Below are 12975 nucleotides of genomic sequence, written 5' to 3'. Positions count from 1 at the left end.
GCGCCACCAGGGAAGCCCCTAAATACTCTTAAGTGAGAATACTTTAACCAAAATTATTTATATTGGAACTTTTAATTAAGAGTTATTCAGCATCCTTATGTGTGTCTGTGTCTTAGGCTATACCTATATATCTAAATATATGAGTAGTTTATATTTAAAATCTTGTAAAGGGAACTCTAACAAGACAAACGTTTCCTAGTCATTTATTCTGTTAAGTTTGATGTAAATTAAGCCACTAACTATTTAGGGTTTGACTTGGGTTTTACAACAGTTTATAAAATAAGTTATGTTTTAGGAAATGGAAGCCCAAATGACAAAACTCAAAATAGTGGTTTGATACAGTTAAATAATTCTATAGTAATGAAAGGGAAATGTATCCTGTTCAATATTTAAAAGGTATGCTTTTAACAATGAGGAAGGATGACTATCCTAATGAGGCAAAGGTTTTGCATACTTTTTTCCTCTTGAGTACTATTTATTCCTCACCCTCAGTTTTTCTTTTCTTTTTTTTGGCCACACGCAGCAAGGCTTGCAGGATGTTAGTTCCCTGACCAGGGATTGAACCCCGGGCCCAGGCAGTGAAAGCACCAAGTTCTAACCACTGGACCACTAGGGAATTCCCACCCTCAGCTTTTCATTAAAATGAAAAAATTTTATTATAGTGAAGTTCAAAGAATAGTATGAACACCATATACCCTCCACCTAAATTTAACTACTTCGGCATTTTGCCATTAAGTCAGTTCTGTAACATGTATAACTAAAAATCATGGTGTGCAAAATTGTGCAATAGAAATCACAGGGCTTACAGAAGAAGTGTGGTTGAGGCACAACCACAAAACTTAATCAGCAACGCAAAAGGAACCTGATAAAACAGTTTTACAGATGCTAAATGGTTAACAACTGCATAGTATATTAAATATGCCACTTGGAAACACCTCAAGTTGTGGAAGTGGCTGTCGGAAGTAGGAGCTAACGTCATTGCAAAGTAATAGAAGGAGGGTTATCTGAAACCTGACAAAGTTGTAATACCTGATGTGATGAGTGTGGCTCATAAAAGTTAATTGATGTCTCCATTTTGAGGTATAAGTGTGTGGTTTTGTGTGTTACTGGGCAGTTTGATTCAGATAGATGCATTTTTCTGTCTTTGCTTTTTTTTTCAATTGTCATTTAATTTTTTTTAAAAATGTTTATTTATTTAGGCTGTGCCGGGTCTTAGTTGCGGCACGTGGGATCTTTAGTTGCAGGATTGCGGCATGCAGGCTTCTTAGTTGCGGCATGCATGTGGGATCTAGTTCCCCAACCAGGAATCAAACCCGGGTCCAGTGCATTGGGAGCACAGAGCCTTGCCCACTGGACCACCAGGGAAGTAAGTCCCTGTGTTCGCTTTTTTCTTTTGAGGAAATGACACAAATGTGAAACTGGGATTTTGCTCAAATTATTCACTTGCTACTTAAAGATTCTTTGTATTTTGACAGTTTGACTATCGTGTCTTAAGTGTGGGTCCCCTTAAGTTTTCTTGAGCTTTTTAGAGGTACAGATTAATATTTTTTCCATTGGTTTTGTTGAATTGAGATAGGGATCAAAGTTCCAAAAGACTGAGTTGGCTAGAAGTTGTGGGATGAAGTACTAGAAAACAGGAAGCTTTACAGAAATAGTTCCCAGACATGTGTAGAGGTGTAGCCTTGAGTATTTGGCTGAGTATTATTTCTGTGTCTTGGGTAAAACTAGAGTTCAAGGAACAACCAATGAAAAGCAGTAGACTGAAGTTTACAACAGGCTAGGAATAGTTTAAATTCTCATTAGCCAAATTGGAGAAACCTTGCAATATACAGGGACTGAATAGAGCCTTCAGAAGGGTTCTGCCTTAGTAGCGAGGCTAAATTTGCCATAGAGTAAAGATTGCTGTGGACTCTTCATAGCAAAGGATTTCTTTAAAGGATCAAACCAATCCCAAGCAACATACCTATGTATCTGAACAAAGCTTAAAACTCTTAAAGGATACAATAATATAAAATTCACAATGTCTGGTATTCAATCAAAAATCATCAGTAATGTGAATGGATAAAGAAGATGTATATATATATATACAATGGAATACTAAGCCATTTAAAAAGGATGAAATTTTGCCATTTGCAGCAACATGATAGACTTGGAGGGCATTATACTAAGTGAAATAAGTCAGAGAAAGACAAATACTGTCTGATGTCACTTATATGTGGAATCGACAAAATACAACAAACTAGTGAGTATAACAAAAAAGAAACAGTCACAGAACAAACTAGTTACCGGTGGGGAGAGAGAAGAAGCGGGGGCAATATAGGGGTAGGGGAGTAAGAGGTACAAACTATTAGGTATAAAATAAGCTACAAAGGTATATTGTACAACACGGGGAATACAGCCAATAACTATAAATGGAGTATAACCTTTAAAGATTTGTGAATCACTATATTGTACACATGTAACATAATATGGTATAGCAGCTACATCTCAATTTTAAAAAGGGCATCAAAATATGAAAAAAAAAATCAGTCATGCAAGTGAAAGCACAGTAGAGAGTAACTCAAAGCCATATGGAGAAATAAAGATCTCAACAAAGGTAATTACATGGGCAATATAAAAGCTAGTGTTTTTGTAACAACAGTTTCTAACTACTTTTTGTCTTCTATATGATTTAAGAGAGTGATATATTTAAAGAAAAAAATTAGTCTAAGTTTTACAAACTTTGGTTTGTAACTTCGAATCTTGTTTTCTACATTTAAGAGAGTAATGCACTTAAGAGAATTATTAGTTTATGTTTTGGGGCACATAGTATATAAAGATGAAATTTTGTGACCTCAAATGAAAGGTGTATGAACAAAGCTATGAAGGAGCAGTTTTTGTATGCTGTTGAAGTTAGTTAAGCTGCTATAAATTCAAATCAGAGGGTTATAACTTTAGGATATTAAATGTTATCCCAGTGGTAACCACACGTACACACAAAGTATAGAATATATACAAAAGGGAATGAGTAAAGAATTTAAACAATTCACTATAAAAAATTAAACACAAAAGACAGTAAATCATAAAATGAGGGATGAAAAAACCTATAAGCCATATAGAAAAGAAATAGGAAAAAAACAGATGAAAGTTCCTCCTAACCAGTAATTAAATGTAAATAGATTAAACTCATCAAAACAGAGATTGGCAGAATGGATATAAACACATGATCCAACTATATGCTGTCTATAAAGACTCACTTTAGATCCAAAGACAAATATATTGAAAGTGAAATGATGGAAAAAATATATTCCATGCACATAGTAACCAAAAGAAAGGAGTGGCTCTACTGATAACAGACAAAATAGAACCTAAAAAAAGTCACAAGAAACAAAGGACATTGTGGAAATATAACAATTAGAAATGTTCATTCACCCAATGACAGGACATCAAAGTACTGTGAAGCAAAAATCATCAGTCATGCAAGTGAAAGGACAGTAGACAGTAACTTGAGGCTGTGTGGAGAAATAAAGATCTCAATAAAGGTAAATACATAAGCAGCATTACTGGCAATTGAAGGGAGATATAATTATAAAATAATAGTTGGAGACTTAAGTACCTCACTCACAATAATGGACAAAACAATCAAGAAAGTAAGGAAATAGAAGACAGCACAGTAAACCAACTAGATATAACACATACAGAACACTGCTCCACAATAAGAGCATACATATTCTTCTCAAGTACACATGGGACATTTTTCAGGATATGCCATATGTTAAGCCACAAATCGTTTCAATAGATTTTAAAAGGTAGATAGCATACAAAGTATCTTCTTTGACCACAACAGGATGAAGTTAGAAATCAATAAGGGAGGGAAGAGTGGAAAATTCAAAAAATTGTGGAAACTAAACACACTTTTCAACAACCAATGGGTCAAAGAAGAAATCATAAAAGAAATTAGAAAATACCTAGAGATGAATGCAAATGAAAACACAACATACCAAAACTTATGGGACACAGCAAAAGCGGTGCTAAGAAGGAAATTTATAACTATAAAACGCTTACTTTAAAAAATAAGAACTCAAAACAACCTAACTATACAACTTTAACTAGAACTAGAAAAAGAAGAACAAATTAAATCCAAAGCTAGCAGAAGGAAGGAAATAAAGATTAGAGCAGAGAGAAATGAAATAGAGGATAGAAAACAATAAAGAAAATTGATGTTTGTTGGAAAAGATCAATAAAATTAACAACTCTTTAGCTAGATGGATTAAGAGAAAAAGAAAAATTACTAAAATCTACAAGAAATTAGAAAATACTTAGAGATGAATGCAAATGAAAACACAACATACCAAAACTATGGGACACAGCAAAAGCAGCGCTAAAAAAGTGAGGACATTACTACCGATTTTACAGATGTGGAAAGGATTATAAGAAAATGTAATGAACAATTTGTATGCCCACAAGTTAGATAACCTGGATCGAATGGCAAATCCTAGAAACACAAAACCTACCAAGTCTAAATCATGAAGAAACAGAAAATCTGAATATACCTATAGCCAGTAAGGACATTGCATCAATAATCAAAATCTCCCAACAAAGAAAAGCCCTGGACCCAACCCAGTGGCTTTACTGGTGAATTCCACCAAACATTTAAAGAACTAATACCAGGCCTCCTCAAACTTTTCCAAAAATTGAAGAGGAAGGAACACTTTCTAATTCACTCTATAAGGCCAGCATTACCCTGATACCAAAGCCAGACAAAGACACTACAAGAAAACTACAGACCAATATTCCTTACAATGATACAAAAATTCTCACTAGTAGCAAACCAAATTTAGCAGCATAGTAAAAGTATTATACACCATGACCAAGTGAAATTTTATTCCTAGAATGCAAGGATGTTTCAACATGTGAAAATTAATCAATGCAATATATCATTAAATTAATCAATGCAAAAAAAATTAAGTGAAAAACACCTACATGGGACTTCCCTGGTGGCGCAGTGGTTAAGAATCTGCCTGCCAATGCAGGGGACATGGGTTCGAGCCCTGGTCTGGGAAGATCCCACATGCTACGGAGCAACTAAGTCCATGTGCCACAACTACTGAGCCTGTGCTCTAGAGCCTGTGAGCCACAACTACTGAGCCCTCGTGCCACAACTACTGAAGCCCGTGCGCCTAGAGCCCGTGCCCTGCAACAAGAGAAGCCACCACAATGAGAAGCCCACGCACAGCAACGAAGGCACAATGCAGCCAAAAATAAATAAATAAATTTACTTTTAAAAAACCAAAAAAACAAAAGAACACCTACATGATCATGTCAATTTATGCAGAAAAAGCATTTGACAAATTGCAACAACTTCGTGATTAAAAAAAAAAAAAAAAGAATAGAAGGAAACTACCTCAACATAATGAAAAGCCATATATGAAAAACCCAAAACAAACATCAGACTCAATGGTGAAAGACTGAAAGCTTTTTCTTTAAAAAAGCCAAGGATGTCCACTTTTACCACTTCTATTCAACATAGTATGGACGTTCCAGCCAGAGCAATTAGGCAAGGTAAAGAAATTAGAGGCATACAAATTGGAAAGGAAGACGTAAAATTACATCTGCAGATGATATGATCTTACATGTAAAAAGCCCCAAAGATTACACACACACACACACACACACACAAAAGCTGTTAGAACTAATAAATGATTTCAGCAAAGTAACAGGATACAAAGTCAACACACAAAAGTCATTTGCATTTTTATACACTAACAACAAACAATCTGAAAAGGAAATTACAAAAACAGTTCAATTCATAATAGCATCAAAAATAAATAAAATATTTAGAAATTAACTTAACCAAGGAAATGAAAGATTTGCTCAGTGAAAATTACAAAACATTGTTGAAAGAAATTAAAGAAGACAAATAAATGGAAAAAGATCCCATGTTCATGGATTCAAAGACTGAATATTGTTAAAATGTCAATATATCCAAAGTGATCTACAGATTCCATGTAATCCCTATCAAAATACCAATGGCATTTTTCACAGAACTGGAATGAATAATCCTAAAATTTGTATGGAACTACAAAAGACCTTGAATGTCCAAAGCAATGTTAAGAAGAACAAAGCTGGGGCTTCCCTGGTGGCGCAGTGGTTGAGAATCTGCCTGCCAATGCAGGGGACACGGGTTCGAGCCGTGTCTGGGAAGATCCCACATGCCGCGGAGCAACTGGGCCCATGAGCCACAATTACTGAGCCTGCGCGTCTGGAGCCTGTGCTCCGCAACAAGAGAGGCCACGATAGCGAGAGGCCCGCGCACCGCGATGAAGAGTGGCCCCCGATTGCCACAACTAGAGAAAGCCCTCACACAGAAACGAAGACCCAACACAGCCATAAATAAATAAATAAATAAATAAATAAATAAATAAATAAATAAATAAAAGAACAAAGCTGGAGGTATTATGCACCCTGATTTCAAGCTATACAGCAAGGTACAGTAATCAAAACAGTGTGGCACTGGCATAAAGACCCACATTTAGACCAGTGGAATAGAATAAATAAACACAGAAATAAACACATATATGTTCAAATGAGTTTTGACAAGCAAGCCAAGACCACTCAATGTGGAAAGGTCGATCTTTTCAACAAATAGTGCTGGGAAAAGTGGATGTCCACATGCAGAAGAATGAGGTTAGACCCTTACCTAACACCATATACAAAATTTAACTGAAAGTGGATCAAAGACCTAAGACAATAACACTCTTAGAAGTAAACATAGAACAAAATCTTCACGATATTGGATTTGGCAATGTCACTTCTTAGATATGACATAAAAGACACAGATAACAAAAGAAAAAATAGACAAATTGTACTTCATGAATATTTTAAAGTTTTGTACATCAAAAGACACTATCAACAGAGGAAAAAGCAACCCACAGAAAGGGAAAAAATATCTGCAAATCCCATATCTAATAGGGATTAGTACCTAGAATATATAGAGAGAACTACTAAAACTCAACAACAAAATAACAAACAACCCAATTTAAAAATGGGCAAAGAAAAAAAAAAGGGCAAAGAACGTGAATAGACATTTCTCCAAAGAAGATATACAAATGGCCAATAAGCACATGAAAAGATGCTCAACATCACTAACCATTAGGGAAATGCAAATCAAAACTACAGGATATCACCTCATACCCTTTAGGATGGCTACTATCAGAAAAACAAAACAACAGGAATACCCTGGTGGTCCAGCAGTTAGGACTCTGCACTTCCACTGCAGGGGGCATGGGTTTGATCCCTGATTGGGGAACTTAGATCTCGCAAGCCACATGGCACAGCCAAAAAAAAAAAAAAAGAGGGACTTCCCTGGTGGCGCAGTGGTTAAGAATCTGCCTGCCAATGCAGGGGACACGGATTCGATCCCTGGTCTGGGAAGATCCCACATGCCGCGGTGCAACTAAGCCCATGTGCCACAACTACTGAGCCTGTGCTCTAGGACCCGCATGCCGCAACTACTGAGCCCACATGCTGCAACTACTGAAACCCGTGTGCCTAGAGCCCATGCTCTGCAACAAGAGAAGTCACTGCAAATAAGAAGCCCGTGCACCACAATGAAGAGTAGCCCCCACTAGCCGCAATTAGAAAAAGCCTAAGTGCAGCAACGAAGACCCAACGCAGCCAACAAAAAAAAAAAGAAAAGAAAAACAAAACAAGATACTGGAACCCATGGGTATTGTTGGTAGGAATGTAAAATGCTACAGCTGCTGTTGAAAACAGGATGACAATTCCTCAAAAATTAAATATAGAATTACCTCATGATCCAGCAATTCCACTTCTGGGTATATACCCAAAAGAATTGAAAGCAGGGTCTCAAATAGGTATTTGTACACCCATGTTCGTAGCAACATTATTCACAATAGCTAAAACGTGGAGGCAACCCAAGTGTCCACTGATGGATGAATGGATCAGCAAAATGTGATATATATATACACACACACACACACACACACACACACACACACACACAATGGACTATTATTCAGCCTTAAAAAGAAAGGAATTTCTGGCATATGCCACAACATAAACAAACCTTGAGGACATTAGGCTAAGTGAAATTAAGTCAGTCACAAGACAAATCCTATATGATTCTACTTATATGAGGCACTAAGAGTAGTCAAAATCATAGAGACAGAAAGTAGAATGGTGGCTAATTAAACTTAAAAGCTTTTGCACAGCAAAGGAAATCACCACCAAAATGAAAAGACAACCTACTGAATGGGAGAAAATATCTGCAAATGATATGGTCATTAAGGGGTTAATGATGGTGGTGTCATGGGCTACATGAGCTGAGGAGAAGTGAGGTGTGAGAGAAGGAAAACCGTGCCTTCTGGTGGGTGGTGGGGAGGGACTTCTCTAAAAGGGAAAATCTCTTTCTGGCACTTCTGTGGTGATGGAGAGGCATTCTGAATTGCCACCTGCCTACCTCACCATTTCTCATGTAGGACTTCTGGGTCTTATCATCACCATCATCATCTGAGGAGGAGCTGGTTTTGTCGTCTGATTTGGTGTCTCTGCTGCACAGAAAATGCAGCAGCCATTTTGCCACCTTTGTCCTCTGATTCAGAGAACTCTACTTTTCTAGATGAGGGAGCCTCTTTTCTCAGTACTTTCTTTTTCTGTTTTATTTTCTACAATTAAAAAATATATATTTATTATTTATTTATTTGGCTGCACCGGGTCTTAGTTGTGGCATGCGGGATCTTTTAGTTGTGGCATGTGAATTCTTATTGTGAACTCTTATTTGCGGCTTGTGGGATCTAGTTCCCTGATCAGGTATCGAACCTGGGCCCCCTGCATTAGGAGCATGGAGTCTTAGCCACTGGCCCACCCGGGAAGTCCCTATTTTATACAATTTTTAAAGGTTACTTTCCATTTACAGTTATTACAAAATATTGGTTATATTCGCCATGTTGTGCAACACATCCTTGAGCCTATCTTACACCCAATAGCTTGTATCTTCTACTCCCCTACCCCTACATTGCCCCTCCTCTCCCCACTGGTAACCACTAGTTTGTTCTCTTTATCTGTGTCTACTTTTTTTTTGTTATATTCATTCCTTTGTTGTTGTTGTTTTTTTTAGATTCTTTTTATGGCTGAGTAGTATTCTATTTTATTCTCAGTAGTTTTATCACTTTTTGTCACTTCTATCACTTTTTGTCACTTTACCTGAAGTTCTCCCTGGAGAAACAGAAATACAACTTTTTCTTGTAGGGCGTTGCTGCTGGGTGCTGGGGAATGATGAATTTCTGGTGGTAGAGTTGCTGTAGGTGATGTATGGTGCTTTTGCCTTGGAGGACTTGCTGAAGGAGATAACCTGCTGAAACCATGCAACTCAGATTGGGACTTGAACCCACGGTCTTTTAACTGAGATCACACACCTGGTCTCAGGACTTAATGAAGCTCAGGTTCTTGATGTCTTGTTGTAGAAAGAATTCTGTGAGAGACAAAGTGATAGGTAAAAAGTGGATTTATTTAGAGAGAAACACATTCCACAGATGGAGCGTGGGCCATCTCAGAAGGCAAGAGTGGCATCAGGGTATGGGGTTGTCAGTTTTTATAGGGGTGGGTAATTTCATAGGCTAATGAGTGGGAGGAGTGGTCAAGCTATTTTGGGGAAGGGGTGGGGATTTCCAGGAATTGGGCCACCTCCCATTCTTTGACCATTATGGTTGGCCTTGGAACTGTCATGGCACCTGTGGGTGTGTCATTTAGCTTGCTGATGTGTTACAATGAGCGTATACTGAGGCTCAAGGTCTAGTGGAAGTCGACTCATCCACCATCTTGGACCTATTTGGTTCTAATCAGTTTATGTCACATCCTCGGGCTATGCCGTTCTTTTAAAGGTTGTGCCCTGCCTCCTTCCCTCCTGTTTCACTACCAGTTTTTCAAGGGGGCTGAAGGTCCTCTTGGGAGACTTCTTTGTCAGTGACCCGACACAAGACAAAGTGGACAATGAACTACTCCTAGACAAGAATGCTGATGAGCGCCTCTTTCATCTCACTGGAGATCTGCTCCATCTATGCTTTGGTGGAGTTCTTCCTCCAGGTGATGGCTGCCTCCTTGGGCTTAGCTGTCTTCTAGGTGAATGTGATCTTGGGATCTGTAGCGCCAGCAAGATCAAGTATGAGAAGAAGCGTGAGATTTTGGTTGATTCTTCTCCTTTTCCTTTTCTTTCTTTTTTTTTTTTTTTTAATAAATTGACCAGGAGATGGCCTTTTTTTTTTTAGAAATTCACGTTCTTTTATTTTATTTATTTATTTATTTATGACTGTGTTGGGTCTTCGTCTCTGTGCGAGGGCTTTCTCTAGCCGTGGCAAGTGGGGACCACTCTTCATCGCGGTGCGCGGGCCTCTCACTATCGCGACCTCTCTTGTTGCGGAGCACAGGCTCCAGACGCGCAGGCTCAGTAATTGTGGCTCACGGGCCCAGTTGCTCCGTGGCACATGGGATCTTCCCAGACCAGGGCTCGAACCCGTGTCCCCTGCATTGGCAGGCAGATTCTCAACCACTGCGCCACCAGGGAAGCCCTTTTCCTTTTCTTTTATGGAAATTTTGTTTTTTTTTTTCCCCAGAGAATGTCTTTTAGCTTTGGTACAGTTTCAGGCTGGGGAAATTTCAGGATATCACTGAGTGTCAGAAGTGGCCACTTGTACTGAAGGTTCCCAGAGTGCTGGAGTGTTCTTTTCTGGAGCAGAGGAAGGACTCTGGCTCTTGGTTCTTTGATGAGAAGGCTGAACATGATTGTGCTTTCTCTCTGTCCTGACTGGGCAGGATTGTCTTTTAGGGTAGGAAATCTGGACTGGAGTCTTCTTGGACTTCAAGATCTCTACATTTTCTCCCTACTGCTTTCTTTTTCTTCTTTATCTCTCTTTTCTTTGTCTTGCTTTTTTCATAGGTGGCAATTTTTCTTCTTCAATCTGTCTGTTTCCTTTCTTCTTTCTTCAGGTCTAGGAAAGTGAAAGGGATTCCAGCGATATTTTCCTGTGGAGGGGCCACAGTTCTCCCATAAACTCTGTAGAATTTTTTTTTTTTTCATTCAAAACGCCAGTGTGGTTGATTCACATCATTTTAGAGCCTGGATTCTCCAAAAACAGCCAAGAGAATTGGGCCAGAGCCACACTGGGTCACTCTGTTGTGACCTAATAAAGTGATGGTACTACACTTCAGATGCAAAGAATAATTTCCATCTTGGTTCAGCCCTTCACTTCCAGTTGGTTGACTAAACTCAGTCATAACATTCTCTTTATTTTTTAAAAAATAAATTTATTTATTTATTTTTGGCTGCGTTGGGTTTTCATTGTTGTGGCAAGTGGGGGCTACTCTTTGTTGCGGTGCGTGGGCTTCTCACTGCGGTGGCTTCTCTTGTTGCGGAGCATGGGTTCTAGACGTGTGGGCTTCAGTAGTTGCAGCGCATGGACTCAGTAGTGGTGCGCGGGCTCTAGAGCGCAGGCTCAGTAGTTGTGGTGCGTGGGCTTAGCTGCTCCGCGGCATGTGGGATCTTCCCAGACCAGGGCTCGAACCCGTGTCCCCTCAGATTCTTAACCACTGCACCACCACGGAAGTCCCATAACATTCTCTTTAAACCCAAGGATTTCTGTTACTCGTTTTGTTATCCAAGGCTTTTTAACCTCAAAATTTATTTTTCTCATGTCTGCCTTTTTTTCCTAAGCATTCTGCACATTTCAGCTACTTCAGTAGTTTCTGTTTGTTGCTGAACCAATGATCTTATCCTGCACTTGTTCTGTGGAAGAATCCAGGAGTCATATTGCTCTGAGAACACTCCCTATCCCAAGGTGCATGGGAGATTATATATATATATATATATATATATATATATATATATATATATATACACACACACATATACATATACATATTTATTTAATACATTTTAAGTGGTTTGAAGCCACTTATATTATTATAACATATATTATAAAATTATATGTTAACTTATACATTATTATATAAATATATAATGTTACATATAATATATATTTTATGTAATATTATTTTTTATTTTATTATTTTTAAAAATCTACTAATATTTTATTGGGTCGTTCAATCCCAGGACATCAAGAATGTAGAAGAAAGGGAAATGAGACAGCAAAAGATGGAAAACAAATACAAAGGTATGAATTACTAAGCTGGCCATTTCTTTAAAAAAAAAAAGATCAGTTTCTTGTCATCAGTGACTTGCCCAGACAGTCTCCATAGAATCATCCTGCCTTAGAAGAGTCTATCAGGTAAAGGAAGGGAAAGAAATGTATTTGCCAGTTTCACATCTCTCATTGGTCAAAGCTTATCCTAGCACGTTGATCCTTGCCCAGTGCCTCCAGTCAGCTGCTGGGGAAGCCCAAAAGCTCAGTGCTTCATCTGAGTCTGGAAGTGGTGTAAGTAGCGAGAGCCTCTGTGGGTGTAGGCAGTGTTGCTTTAGCACAAGAGATGCTACTTTGCTACTACAGCAGCCAGCCAGAGGACCAGAGAGCAAATGGAACTGAGCAAATAATTAGGTATCCTAGAGAAGAATTAGAGCCTTGGTTCTCCAACCGGTAAAAGATTAGAATCATCTGAAGCATTTTGGAAGCTACCTGATAATCCAATGTTCAAATTATTTATTTCTGCATTTAAAAAATTACTCCAGGGAATTCCCTGGCGGTCCAGTGGTTAGGACTCTGTGCTTTCACTGCGGAGGGCTCCAGTTTGATCCCTGGCTGGGAAACGAAGATCCCACAGCCCATGCGGAGCAGCCCTCCCCCCAAAAAATTACTCTAACACATGGCTTAAAAACCACTTAAAATATTTTATTAAATACATTAATATACTATCACAAATGAATATAATTATATAATATTACATTTTGTATAGTAATATGTAAATTTAAATATAATTAATATATGGTTTCTATTTATTTAATATACCTTTAAGTGGTTTCTAAGG

The sequence above is a fragment of the Eschrichtius robustus genome, chromosome 15 (genome assembly GCF_028021215.1).
Source record: "Eschrichtius robustus isolate mEscRob2 chromosome 15, mEscRob2.pri, whole genome shotgun sequence".
NCBI classification, from domain to species: domain Eukaryota; kingdom Metazoa; phylum Chordata; class Mammalia; order Artiodactyla; family Eschrichtiidae; genus Eschrichtius; species Eschrichtius robustus.
This window is presented reverse-complemented; position numbering follows the sequence as displayed.